We start from the raw sequence: 15,028 nt of genomic DNA on the forward strand, positions 1-15,028 counted from the left end.
TTAAAATGTCTAGTGTGAAAAGTTTATATTTGAGATAATTAAGAACTTTTTTTTTTTGCTTTTTGGGTCACACCTGGCGATGCACAGGGGCTACTCCTGGCTCTGCACTCAGGAGTTACTCCTGGCGGTGCTCAGGGGACCATATGGGATGCTGGGAGTCGAACCCAGGTTGGCGCCATGCAAGGCAAACGCCCTACCAGCTGTGCTATCTCTCCAGCCCCTGGGTTATTAAGAACTTTTAAAATTAATCCAAAGAAGGACTATAGAAAGCCCAAAACTCATGAGGATGGGTCCCCTCTGAATTTATTTTGCCGACTTTATATTATCAAAAGTGCTTTCTTGACCCATTTTTAACAAGGAAGAAATAGGCTGGTCAGACTGGGAAATGAGAAGGACCCAATCGGCCGGCAGAGCAAATTTTGCTCTGGGGAAATGCCCCTTCCTTTTTCAGGCATCAATTTCCCCCCTTCTTGCCACACCCTGCTTGTTTTCCCTGAGGAGGGAATGAGAAGGTGTTGCCTCCTGGCACAAAATGGATGCCTGATCTGCTGCCTCCCCCACACTCACATTATGGGCAACTTCCTGGTATCAACAATACGGCCTCAGTTCTGGGAAATGTCCCAACTTGTGAATGTTTATGTAGAGCGCATCCTCGGTTTAGCACGTCATCTGTGGTTATGTCTAAGCCTGATGTGGCAGCCACTACACATGTAAAGGTTACGAGGGTCTGGGGGCTATCAGCCGACTGTCAGTGCGTGACTCATCCCACCCGCCCTGCTTGCCTCTTCCCCTTTCCTGCCTGACTTGGAGGGGGGTTAAATACCTGTGCTGTGAGACAATGAAGAGAGATCCTTCACCATCTCCTGCATGACGGAGCCCTGTGTGTCTCGAGTGTTGCTTTCACCCTGACGGCCTTCCCCTGGCTCGTCCCCAACAAAGGGCAGTCCCCAACAAAGGCATTCTGGAAGCGAGGCAGTGAGCTTGCTCCAGATAGCGGTGCCGAACCCTGCTCGCTGGTGTCTCTGCATCCGTCTCTCATCTGCTAAGAGAACCTCTATTTTTTTTTTTTAATTTTACAATTGTTGCGGTGACGTGGCAGCCACTAGGGCCACTCGTGGCACTGCTCTGCTGGCAGCCAGGACTCCTTGTGTATACAGACAGATGCTGAACCATCTCCCTGCCTAGAGCCCCCACAGAAGTCACAGTTCAAGCTGTCGAAAGGTTCCTTCCCCAGTTTTACTCGTGCTGACCTTGGAGTGTGGAGAACAGTTATCAGACCCCAAAGGGGCCTGACCTGAGTCAAACCAGGAACAATTTAGATTCTTTGGAGAAAATGTCAAGACTCGAGCATCTTTGTACATGGATTCCTGACCCAGCAAGTGAAGAAAGTGCTCTTCAGAGAGCTGAGGCATCACAGGAGCTGGTGGAGACGCACTGGGAAGGAACCAGCTTGTATTGGGCATAGAAATGCTGCCTGGTTCAGCCTCTGCGGGAAACATCACAGACACTTCTTGAAAAATTCAAAATAGAATTTTTGTAGAACCCCCAAACTCCACTTCTTTTTTTTTTTTTATTTCTTTATTGAATCACTGTGGGAAAGGTTACAAAGCTTTCAGGTTTAGGTCTCAGTCATGCAAATATCAAACACATTTCCCTTTACCAAAACTTATTTTTTACCATGAAGAACCCCAATAAAACCCCACCCCCCACCCCTCCTAGTCCCTGTGGGGCAGATGAATTCTAGTTAACACTCTATCTGCTTTGATTAGATTCATTGTTTCAATAAAAGATTCACCACTATTATTTAGAGTTTACCCCCCCCCCAAATCAGACATGCTGAAAAAGCATTGTGAAGTGATTTGCTTTCTACAGCTGGGTTCAAGAATTAAATGTTGGTTTTGGATTTCTGCTATTTTACTTATTGAACCTGGAAGTATTTCTACTGAAAGTCAGATAGTTAAGAAATTGGTTTCTGTGCACTGGAGACGTGGCCGTGCTGGAGAGCCGCTAGTGGGGGGCAACTGGTGGCCTCGGTAGGGCGTGAAGGGCGGACCGAAATGCCCCCCTTCCCATGAGGCTTTAGTCGCCCCCACTACCCCGGCTCATACCTGCTGTCCACAAGGCTCCCATGCGGCCGCCATCTTTCTTTCCAGAGAGGAGAAGGCGACTGGGGCAACACCCTTTCCCCTCTGGACAGACCTGATGGCCTGGATTAACTCATAGTCCATTCACTTTTCTGCTCCAAGCTGCCGGGTTCTGCATTAAGTCCTTGTGCTTCTGGGGCCGTGGCCGTGCTGGAGAGCCGCTTGCGGGGGGCAACTGGTGACCTCGGTAGGGCGTGAAGGACGGACCGGAACGCCCCCCTTCCCATGAGGTTTTAGTCGCCCCCACACCCCCGGCTCATACCTGCTGTCCACAAGGCTCCCATGTGGCCGCCATCTTTCTTTTCAGAGGGAGGAGGGCGGAAGGGACCAACACCCTTTCCCCTCTGGGCAGACATGATGGCCTGGATCAGCGCATAGTCCGTTCACTTTTCTGCTCCAAGCTGCCGGGTTCTGCATTAAGTCCTTGTGCTTCTGGGGCCTTGGCCGTGCTGGAGTGCCGCTCGCGGGGGGCAACTGGTGACCTCAGTAGGACGTGAAGGACGGACCGGAACGTCCCCCTTCCCATGAGGTTTTAGTCGCCCCCACTCCCCCGGCTCATGCCTGCTGTCCACAAGGCTCCCATGTGGCCGCCATCTTTCTTTCCAGAGAGGAGAGGGCGAATGGGGCAACACCCTTTCCCCTCCGGACAGACCTGATGGCCTGGATCAACGCATAGTCCGTTCACTTTTCTGCTCCAAGCTGCCGGGTTCTGCATTAAGTCCTTGTGCTTCTGGGGCCTTGGCCGTGCTGGAGTGCCGCTCGCGGGGGGCAACTGGTGACCTCAGTAGGACGTGAAGGACGGACCGGAACGTCCCCCTTCCCATGAGGTTTTAGTCGCCCCCACTCCCCCGGCTCATACCTGCTGTCCACAAGGCTCCCATGCAGCCGCCATCTTTCTTTCCAGAGAAGAGAGGGCGAATGGGGCAACACCCTTTCCCCTCCGACAGACTTGATGGCCTGGATTAACGCATAGTCCGTTCACTTTTCTGCTCCAAGCTGCCGGGTTCTGCATTAAGTCCTTGTGCTTCTGGGGCTGTGGCTGTGCTGGAGAACCGCTCGTGGGGGGCAACTGGTGACCTCGGTAGGGCGTGAAGGACGGACCGGAATGCCCCCCTTCCCATGAGGTTTTACAAACTCCACTTCTTGGTATCTATCTCAAGAACACAACAAGATCAATGGGAAAAGATCTGTTTGTATGTTTTATTTGGCGGGGGGTGGGGGGAGAAGACACCTGGCTGTGCTTAGGGCTTACTTCTGGCTCTGTCCTCAGGGATCACTTCGGGGTTGGGGAGCCAAATGGGGTGCTGAGGACTGAATCTGGCTTGGCCACATTTTTTTTTTATTGAATCACTGTGAGATACAGTTACAAAGCTTTCATGTTTGAGTTTCAATCATACAATGATCAAACAGAATTTGTCCATGACCAAGCTCTTAACTTATAGTTAAGCACTATGGCACTTTGGCCAGGCCCATTTCGATGCCAGGGTAGCTCATAGTTCACCGCTTGCCTTGGGCCCATCCAGTCCCTCTTCGGGACCCTGCTTTTGGGGATCTAGGAAGTAAGGGCAACTGAGGCTTAAGTAGAGAGAGCAGATATCCAGGAGGTATATTATCTGGAGTCAATCAACTCCCAAGCCATAGGCTTGTCTTTTTAACTGTCTTCCTGCATCCATACAAAAAGCAATTGCTCTGAAATAATAACCATGCGAAGGACACTGAGGAGAAGAGAAAAACAATATTTACAAATCAGAGTCTGATCAGGAGACAAAGGTCATTGATAGGTTTGGGGGCAATCAACAAACACAAGCTCCCAGAGGCCTGGGAGGAAGGGCAAACCAACGTTATCATATAATCTATATGTAACTTTTCTGCTGAGCTTATCTATAAGCTCAAATGATGGAAACAACCCAAATGTGCAAAGGCCGATGAGTGGAGAAAGAGATTGTGATTCAACATATAAACAAGGGAATCCGCTCAGCTATGAGAAAAGATGAAATCTCGCCCTTTGCCACAACTTGGATGACTGTAGAGGGGGTCATGTGAGTTAAATAAATCCGAGGAAGGACGGATGCCAGAGGACCTCACCAATGTGAAGAAACAAAGACAGGGAATGGGTTGCATGCAGTGAGAGCAAACCCTAGGACTCTGACAACAGAATTGAGGTGAGCAAGTGGGGTTGAAGGAGCACTGATGGGGGAGAGTGGTAACTGTGTGTAAACTCAAAAAAGGGGCACAGCACACAGCGGCCGTGGCTCTATCTCTCCCACTGCCCTCGTTTGTTAGTCTCACGCCACTTCCCCCACCCAGGGACAGGGGCGCTGCCCAGGGGTGTGGTGTTCCTGGGAGGCAGGTGTCCTGGGTGTCCTGTCCCTCCACCCCCTCCACATGGAACAGGGACATGGAGGGAGGACAAAGGTCCTGGAACTGGGGGAGAGCACAGGCTGCCCGGGGCTTAGCCCCAAACTGGGCTGACCTCTAGCCTCAGCCCCTGCTGGCACCCCCTACCTCCCCCCTCTTCTTGCATAGACACCCACCCACTGACTGAAGAGTGGCCACCAGGCTTCCTGCAGCCACCCCGCCCCCATTGGCAACAGCCGCAGTGGACAACATCTTGGCTGCCAGGGATGAAGTGGTGATGCCGGTCCCGGTGAAGCCCACGGCGCCCAGGGCCATGGGCACGGCCGCCACTGCCGCCACTGTGGGGACAGGAGAAGGGTTGACTTGGAAAGCCCCCAGATGGCCTGATTGATCCTGGGGCTGAGAGGGGGTCACTGGGCTCCCATGAGTGTGGAAGGGAAGGACCGTGTCCAACAGGGGAAGGGCAAGGACCCCCAAAAGGGGAAGGGTAGGGACCCCCAAAAGGGAAAGGACAGGGACCAGGGGCCTGAGTGGAGGCCCAGGGCAAGTGGCTTCCAGCCTGGCCTGTCAGGTTTCTCCCCTGCCCTCTCTCGTCCCCTGACACTAACCCTGTGGGCCGCTGTGTGGTCCCCGCATCTCCCCAAGCCCAAAGCACAGAGGACAGGGGGCAGCTGCTCTTCTGGGTGGGATGGGGGACTTTGCCCTCTGTGCCTGGCCCCATGGCCACCTGCCACCCCCTGGTGGGCCATCAGAGGGCATCACACCAGGCCCAGCAGAGCAGCCGCTGAGCTCTGACACCTGGACCAGGGTCACATACGTCCGAGTGTTGCATTTCTGCTGCTTTCAGATCTCTGGTCTAACTATGTCTGCAACACCTGGATCAGGGACGAGCCACTCGGGTTATAGCAGATCGGACACATCCTGGACCCTCCAGGAGGAGTTCAGGCTCCATGGGTCAGTGACTAGCCCTGAACCTCAGGGGCTGCATGCGGGGTCCTATGTCTCAGGGGCAGTAACCTGGGCTCTCCCAACTCTGCCCACTCCCTGCCCTCCCGTATAGGGTCTAGACAGCCCAGGGCCCAGGTCCAGTGGAGACCTGCTCCCCTCAGGACTCACCTCCTCCGACCACACCGGCAGCAATCATACCTAGGGGCAAACAAAGCACATCTGTGAGCCCCTCCCCGGTTCCCCACACCCCTCTCTTCTCACAGAGAGAAAGTGACTCTAAAGTTGGATTCAGAGGAGAGAACAGTCTTTGTATGGCCTCTCCCTGCTTTTTCAGAAAAGTCTCATTTCTTGCATCATGCTCCAGTAGGGAAGGGCATGGAAAAGGTCGCACACTGCCCTTCAACCCTGCGCACTTTTTTCTTTTTTAAGTGAAAGCCAAAGCTAATAAGATACACCCTAATCTTTTTGATTCTGTGTCAATTTGGTTTCTCTGTTCTATGCCTTTTCCAGCTATTCAATCTGCAGTGCCTACCCTGGCCCCTGGACCCAGATGTGTCCTTCCAGCAAGAAGAGGTGCCACGTTTCCGGTCCCAAAGATGGAGCACAGAGTGGCCCCTGCCACCCTGAGTGGAAACTTCAGCTCCTCATCTGCTCTCTCTCCGTTGCTCCTTCTCTCCCTCCTGTCCCTGATGATTTCACTTCCTGCACAGGTGACGTTCCAACACACTGGCCACTCACTAAAGTCTCAGACTTCAGGCTTGGAGGGTGCCCTGCCACAGAGGCAGGGTGGGATGGGGGGGACGGGAGGGTGGGAGGGATACTGGGATTCGTGGTGGTGGGAAATGGGCACTGGTGGAGGGATGGGTATTTGATCATTGTATAATTGAAACCCAAGCACAAAAATTTGTAAGTCTACAACTGTACCTTATGATGTCTCACTAATACAAATTTTAAAAATAAATAAATAAATAAATAAATAAGTCTCAGACTTCCCTTCACGGGGACACACTGTAAGTCTCAGCCTTCCGCCGTGGTAGCAGTTAGTCATGTGTGGTCCATGAAAGCATAAATTTCAAGGAAACAAAGTTGAAAATTCTCTTTAGCTATCCTAGGACATCAACAGTGGTCATTATCACATGGGCTACCCCACGCGCAGCCATGGGAAACATGCCTATCATCCAGAAAGTTCTACTGGATACTGTTGCCCTTCACTTTGTCATGAACAAACCCTTTCCCATTCCCTATTAGTGACCTCCCCTACAGAACCCCACATCCTCCGTTTAGAGATTCTGGCTCTAACCAAAGTTTCTTCTGAACTTTTATAGTCACACTCCATATCTGACTGCTGTAACAAATTACTACAACTTGGTGCTTATTTTCTCAGAGACTCAGAGTGTGCCCATGTAAAGGAAAGTCTGAGACTTTGGGGGCTGTAGAGGGTCAGAGATATAGTACGAACTTGCATGTGACCAATCCAGGTTTGATTTCCCAACACCCCATATGGTCCCCCGAGTACTGCCAGGAATAAGCCCCTGAGTACTGCTGGATCACTTGATCACTTGATCACTTGACTTCCCGTTAATCATCGATTTGCTCGAGCGGGTGCCAGTAACGTCTCCATTCGTCCCTGTCGTGTGCTAGTGTAGCCCAATGGCGTCTGTTCGTTCTAAGAACACGAAGAGCCTCAAACTGATCGTTCAGAATTTTGATGAAGAAGTCTGACCATGTAGTAGCTGGGCGGCCACACGGTCTTTTGACATCCCGTGGAATCCAGTCGGTAAAACGGCTCTAGTTCAGCGGTCATCTCCAAATCTCATTACGTGACCAGCCCATCTGATTTTTGATGCCTTGGCAACCGAAACAGCGTCTCTGATTCTTGATCGTTGATGGAGGTCAGAACTCTGGATTCTTTCTCTCATTTGAGTGAAATGTTATACTCCCAGCATAGCTCTTTGAATTCCTCTTTGGGAGACCTGAATAGCGTTCTGATCCTGTTTTTGTAGGGCCCAGGTCTCTGAGGCGTAAGTTAATGCAGGAAGAACAGTGGAATCAAATTAAGCTCCAGGACGCTTTCCGGACGCTCAGCCGAGACTGACGCATCACTGAAACTGCTGGATATGGCCCAAAATTTAAAAAAAAATTCTTTTAATTAAAAATAAATAAATAAACCAGCGCTGTAGGCCAGGTGAAGAGACACAGAATCACCTCTCTCTCCTTGAATGCATTTTCCTTTACAGCGGCCTCTCCCAAATCCCTCCTTTCCCTTAAAAAAGTAAACTTCCAGGAAGCTGGTTTAGGAGTTAGGGTACATGCCCTGACTCTGGTTTATCTCTGACACCATATGTCACATCCTCCCGCCCAACACACACACCCCAAGCCCACAAGCACTTCAGGATGGCTTGGGGGATTCTGAGTGCTGCAGGGCTCAAACATCACTGCTTCGAACCACTTTCCTGGGTTGACTAAGAATCACCAAGAATGGCCCCCAATTCCCTTGGGTGAAATTTGGAGACATGCCACCCCCCTGCCGAAAAAAAAAAAAAAAGTAACAAAGGTTTTGAGAAGCTTCTGTCCTTTATCTCTGGATTTTATTAGACTGCCATAGAATGCTCCAGATTGTATCATTTGTGTTACAAATTTGTGTTATAATCATAACTGTCTGTTTCCTTTGCTCAGATCAACACCAACGCTAGGAATATTTTCAGGTCCTTTGCTGCTGCCTTTGTCAATGTTAGGCACAGGCTCCAAGAGGGAGACATGGCCAACAGCGCACCCTGCTGCCTGCAAGGACACTCTGGTCTGCATGTTTCTGTCCCCTCAAAAGTCAGTGTGATGGCATGAGGTGAGATTGGAAGGTCAGTTCAGTTGCGAGGCCAGATCCCTCATGACTGGGATTAGTGCCCCTTTTTTAAAAAAACATTTTTGTTTGTTTATTTGCTTTTCGGGTCATCAAAAAGTAACCCAGTGATGCTCAGGAGTTACCCTTGACTCTGCACTCAGGAATTAATTACTCCTGGCGGTGCTTGGGGGACCATATAGGATGCCAGAGATCGAACCCAGATCGGCTGCATGCAAGGCAAATGCCTCACCCACTATACTATCGCTCCAGCCCAGGGATTATTGCCCTTTTAAAAGAAACTTCAAAGGTGTCCCTGCTCCTTCTGCCATGGAGGGCTAGGTGGAGTAACTTCTTTCTTCCGGGGGTCATTTTGATGTATGTGACATCATTCTCAGGCCACACAATACAGGCAGAAGGGCCATGGACAGCCATTAAGAAGTAAACGTGTGTCCTACCATGCACCAGGCCAGACCACATGATTTAAAGGACTTTAAGCACCCCATGGACAGAGTGTTCCCCACCTCTGATATAAGATTTTAGAATATAAGAAAGTCATTCTCACAGTGATCCCCTTGTACATTTTTTTTTCTTTTTGAGTCACACCCGGCAGTGCTCAGGGTTTACTCCTGGCTCTGCACTCAGGAATTACTCCTGGCAGCGCTCAGGGATGCCAGGGATAGAACCCGGGTGGGTTGGTCACATGCAAGGCAGACACCCTACCTGTTATACTATTACTCCTGCACATGCCCCCTCCACCCCGCACCCCAATTTGTACTCCTTGTTTGTTTGTTTGTTTGTTTTAGCCTTGCCTGATGGGACTCTGAGCTTGCTCCTGGCTCTGCTCAGAGATCATTCCTGACTAGGCTTGGGGAACCATTGGGGGTTCTAGTGATCAATCTTGGATTGGTCACATGCAAGGCAAGACCCCTACCCACTGCACTATCTCTCCAGCCTGAGAATTACCCCCTTGTACTTTGATCTTCAACTTTCTAATCTCCAGAACATGATATATACAATTCTATTGTTTATAAATAAGCTGATGGCATTTTGTTACAGCAGCCGGAACCAACTGAGAGACAATCCACAGGGTTAGCAGGGACTCAGGAATTGGGAGAAAATGTCAACACATGATATACCTCATAAGGGATTAATAGTTTGAATTCATGAAGAATTCCTTCAATTCAGTCATAAAAACCAAACGATTTTTAAAATGGACGCGACAGAGGCAGGGATGTAGCTTAGAGGAAGAGCAACTGTTTTGCAGGAGTGAGCAGAAATACCCCACATTGCCGAGAGTGAGCCTCACATCTGCAGGGCATGCCTGGAAGTGGACTTTTGGTCAACGCTGGATGTGGACAATCTGTGATCCAGGAGAAGTTTAATCAGAGAATCGAAACTTTGTCCCCTGACCTAAAGATCAGAACTCAGGCAATGAGTCAAACTGGCAGGGAGGCCAGCTAAAGCAATGGCACCAACTGGCAGGAAGGTTGAGCCAAGAGACTTTGGTGAGGAGTTAGAGGGAGAGGGGCCTCTGAAGCACTGGTCAGTAAAACTTGGCGCTGGAGTTCTGAGTAACCTAATGTACCCCATGCAACAAACCAATCAAAGCCCAGAGAGGGTGTATGGCTGTCTCTGGGCCATGACCAGGACCAAAGTGGGACCCCAGGACCCCACTTTTCAGCTCTCATGTGCCCTGAGCCCCATTCTGATTCTGGGATGGGGGTGATTGTAGATATTATATTGGGGAAGTGTCCTTATACTGACACCTTGGGAAGTGGAGCTCTGAATGCGTGTGCGCACGCATCTGTGTGTGTGTGTGTGTGTGTGTGTGTGTGTGTGTGTGTGTGTAGGGTGGTGTCCGAGGAGGGTATCAGGGCCCAGTTACCTTTCATTGTCCTTGGGGTCTCTGAAGAAGCTTTGAGTCTTGAGAGACTGGCGGTGTATTCCCTGTGGAAGAGAAAACGGTGGCAGCTATGGAACCAGAGACCCAGAGACCCACCGAGTGCCCTCCTCCGTGTCCTGAAACCACCAGAACCCTAATCAGGTTAGAGGGCCACCAGACTGCCAGGATGAGGTCATGGGAGGTTCGGGGGAGCCCAGAGGGAGCCAGACTCAGCCCCATCCAGCACCCACCTCCCAGTGTCACCCTGCAGCCCCTTGGTGGCAGGTCTGAGCCAGAGTCTCTCTGTCCCAGTCCTGCCACCAAACCTCAGGTTGCTATTCCTTTGTTGCCCCAGTGGACAGAAACTCCTGCAGAGAGACATGGGCAGTACTTCCTGTTGTGTTTTCTACAATATTCAGTTACATTCTGAAAGTAGCTTGAGAAGAGTCAGTGAGAGGCTGCTGGTGCCTCTCTCCCTCGCAGAAACCCAAATCCCCTGCTGGACTTGTAAGGGACTGGGGAGTCAGACACTTCTCTGCCGCTCAGAGTCCGGCTCTCCGCACCTGTCTACCATCCCCTCGCCACCGCCCCCCCCCCCCCATCTGCAACGGCACATCTGGGTAATGATTTTCCTTGATTCCTGATTTTCCAGGGTTCTGCCCACTGTCTAGCCTCCCCACTCCCAAGCCTGAGGTTTGCCTTGGAACAAAAAAGAACTACTCTCAACCGTCTCAGGGTCAAGATGAACATAAGCCCTATCTCAGCATAAGCACCTCTGAGCAGAAGGTCCCGGTTCCTCTCTCTCCACTCACCTTTTTTTCTTTTTTGGATGTTGAAAACAACTGCCATCTTGTATTGGTCACACCAATTCAACTATAATTTTATTTTTGTGGTTTTGGTTTTTTTTGTTGTTGTTGTTTTTGTTTTTTTTTTCATTTTTGGTGCAAACAAGGTGGTTCTTAGGGTTTACTACTGGCTCTGGAGGGATAGCACAGTGGGTAGGGCGTTTGCCTTGCAAGCGGCCAATATGGACGACCTGAGTTCAATTCCTCTGCCCCTCTCGGAGAGCCCAGCAAGCTACCGAGAGTATCTCGCCCACATGGCAAAGCTTGGCAAGCTCCCCGTGACGTATTCGATATGCCAAACGCAGTAACAACAAGTCTCACAGTGGAGACATTACTGGGCCCGCTCAAGCAAATCAATGAACAACAGGAGGACAGTGACAGTGACAGTGACTGGCTCTATGCTCAGGAATCTCTCATGGTGGTGCTTGGGGGCCATATGTGGTGCCAAGGTCAACTACTTGAGGGGTTAAATCAAAAGCCCTTAGCTCATGTACTATTTCTGACTGCTTGTCCACAATTTTGGAGCAGATCACACATGGGTATGAATATCAAGAGGTAAGAGCACTGGGGACTGTCCTGGAGACTTGTAACCAAAGGGCCAGATCATAGGTAAACAAGCTACTTGAAAGCAGATTGAAAGCAGATTGTCAGGGCTGGAGCCATAGCACACCGGGTAGGGCGTTTGCCTTGCATGCGGCCAACCCAGGTTCGATTCCCAGCATCCCATATGCTGGATTGTGCCCTGTCACAGCACTGTCTATCTCAGGAACTCTAAAGGGCAGCCAAGAGAGTCATGATCCCAGTGGGCAGGGTTCCAGAAAGTCTATTGAGTCCTTGGCTTTATATAAAGTACCCTGAGGTCTGGTTATGCATAAACTCCTAAGTAACTCAGGAAGGAGGAAACGAGACTCCGCCTCTTAATGGAGGGAGTGACAAATCATCAGGCAGAAGAGCACAAAACATGGGGACTGACTACTGTGGCTATCAGTGGGAACACAATTCTGTCTCATGTTTATGTCAGAGGGTCCATCAATAGTGAAGACTCGGGGGCTGGAGAGAGAGTACAGCGGGGGGCAATCCCTTGCCCTGCGGGAGAAACCCAAGGACTAAGAGGGCTCTAGGCGTTCCAAAGGGAAATGACCCCTCCCCCCACGATAACCCCAACCTAAGGGTTAGCGACTCACGGTTCAGAGGTTTTCACGGTATTATGGCGGGGAGGAGGCTCTTCGCTGCACGCACCCGAACCGGACCGGTTTCAATCTCCTGCACCGCACAGGGTCGCCCAAGCCCTGGCGGGGAGGGTGACCCCTGAGTACCGCCGGGTGTGGCCCAAATTGCATCCACCCCCACAATATCAACTTCTGTCGATCAAAAGTCACCCTGAAGTGTCAGGTCCCGCACCCCGCATCACCGAGGCAAGACCTCAGCCCCCAGTCCAGAGCTGTGCACTACGGGGTTGGCCGCTGGACCAGGATCAATCCGGTCGGGAGCGGGGGACTCCCGGCCGCGGGCCCACCTCTCCACTCACCTTGACAAGGGGTTGCTTGAGATGTCAGGGCCCACCTCTCCACTCACCTTGACAAGGGGTTGCTTGAGATGTCAGGGCCCACCTCTCCACTCACCTTGACAAGGGGTTGCTTGAGATGTCAGAGCAGTTCCGTGGGAATGACTTCTTGTGGTTACTGACCAGGCTATATAGTCCCGGCCTGGATGAAGCCCCACCCACAAAGTGTCAGTCAAGTGGCTGAGCCCCACCTACCCCACGCCAGGTGCTCTGAGGTCATCCCTCTGGGGCTGCTATTTCAGTAAGAAATTCAGTCTCCTTGGTTAAAGAAACTTGGTACATCTACACAATGGAGTACTATGTAGCTGTTAGAAAAGATGAAGTCATGAAATTTACATACAAGTGGTACTACATGGAAAGTATCATGCTAAGCGAAATGAGTCAGAAAGAGAGGGATAGACATAGAAAGATTGCATTCATCTGGGGGACATAAAGTAACAAAATAGGAGATTAATACCCAAGAATAGTTGAGATCAGTACCAGGAGGATTACTCCATGGCTTAGAGGCCAGCCGGGCATTCTAAGGGAAAGGGCAGCTCAGATAGAGAAGGGAGCACCAAATAAAGGGCGTTTGGAGGATCCTCCCAGGAATGGGAGATGCATGTTGAAAGTAGACTATGGACCGAACATTATTGCCACTCAGTGCCTCTTTTGCAGACCACAACACCCAAAAGGAGAGAGAGAACAAAAGGGAGTGCCCTGCCACTGAGACAGGGTGGGATGGGGCGGGGGGGATGGAAGGGGAAGGATACTGGGATCCGTGGTGGTGGAAAATGGGCACTGGTGGAGGGATGGGTATTTGATCATTGTATAATCGAAACCCAAGCACAAAAAATTGTAAGTCTACAACTGTACCTCATGGTGTTTCGCTAATAAAAATTTAAAAAACAAAGAAATTCAGTCTCTTTCATAAACAGCCACAATGTTTCTTAGGAACTTTCTTTTCTTCCTTCCACCCATTTCTCACGGACTATACCAGGGTGGGTACTGGTAGTGGGGTGGCTTCTGGTGGTGCTCCCAAACCAGTAGTGCCATGGGGAAATCCAACCCAGGGGTAAAACATGCATTCAGCCCTTTGAGCTATATCCCGGACTCTATGTATAGCTTTCCCTTTTTGGTACTAAGAATGATAAATTTAAAGTACCTAACGAGATTACCTCCTGCATGGAAGACCTAAGTTATTACTGAGTTGCATCTCTATCTCTTGTTGTCTTTCTCTTTTGCTTTGTTCCTGAGCCACACCCAGTGCTCTGCACTCAGTAATCCCTCCTGGAGGGGCTCGGGGACCATCTAGGGTGGTGGGGTCGCATGCAAGGCAAGCTCCCTCACCCCTGTACTGTCCCCCTCTGGCCCCTGTCTCTAATTACTCGAATTGCTCTTACTAGTATACTTTTCTCTGCGGTACGTTCCCCGGTTTAGGAGAGCATGTGCCAACTTCTGCCATTGGGCATTCGCCTTACAAGCGGCCAACATGGCCGACCCGAGTTCGATTCCTCCGCCCCTCTCGGAGAGCCCGGCAAGCTACCGAGAGTATTCGATATGCCAGACACAGTAACAACAAAGTCTCCAATGGAGACGTTACTGGGCCCGCTCGAGCAAATCGACGATCAACGGGAGGGCCTTTACCTTTACCTTTACCTTATTATTTTTTTAAATTTATTTATTGAATCACCATGGGAAAGGTTACAAAGCTTTCAGGTTTAGGTCTCAGTCATGCAAATATCAAACACATTTCCCTTTACCAAAACTTATTTTTTACCATGAAGAACCCCAATAAAACCCCACCCCCCACCCCTCCCAGTCCCTGTGGGGCAGATGAATTCTAGTTAACACTCTATCTGCTTTGATTAGATTCATTGTTTCAATAAAAGATTCACCACTATTATTTAGAGTTTACCCCCCCCCCCCCAAATCAGACATGCTGAAAAAGCATTGTGAAGTGATTTGCTTTCTACAGCTGGGTTCAAAAATTATATGTTGGTTTTGGATTTCTGCTATTTTACTTATTGACCCTGGAAGTATTTCTACTGAAAGTCAGATAGTTAAGAAATTGGTTTCTGTGCTCTGGAGACGTGGCCGTGCTGGAGAGCCGCTAGTGGGGGGCAACTGGTGGCCTCGGTAGGGCGTGAAGGGCGGACCAAAACGCCCCCCATCCCATGAGGTTTTAGTCACCCCCACTCCCCCGGCTCATACCTGCTGTCCACAAGGCTCCCATGCGGCCGCCATCTTTCTTTCCAGAGAGGAGAAGGCGACTGGGGCAACACCCTTTCCCCTCTGGACAGACCTGATGGCCTGGATTAACGCATAGTCCGTTCACTTTTCTGCTCCAAGCTGCCGGGTTCTGCATTAAGTCCTTGTGCTTCTGGGGCCGTGGCCGTGCTGGAGAGCCGCTCGCGGGGGGCAACTGGTGACCTCGGTAGGGCATGAAGGACGGACCGGAACGCCCCC

Source organism: Sorex fumeus, unplaced genomic scaffold, assembly GCF_029834395.1.
Source record: "Sorex fumeus unplaced genomic scaffold, SorFum_2.1 ptg000098l, whole genome shotgun sequence".
Lineage (NCBI taxonomy): Eukaryota > Metazoa > Chordata > Mammalia > Eulipotyphla > Soricidae > Sorex > Sorex fumeus.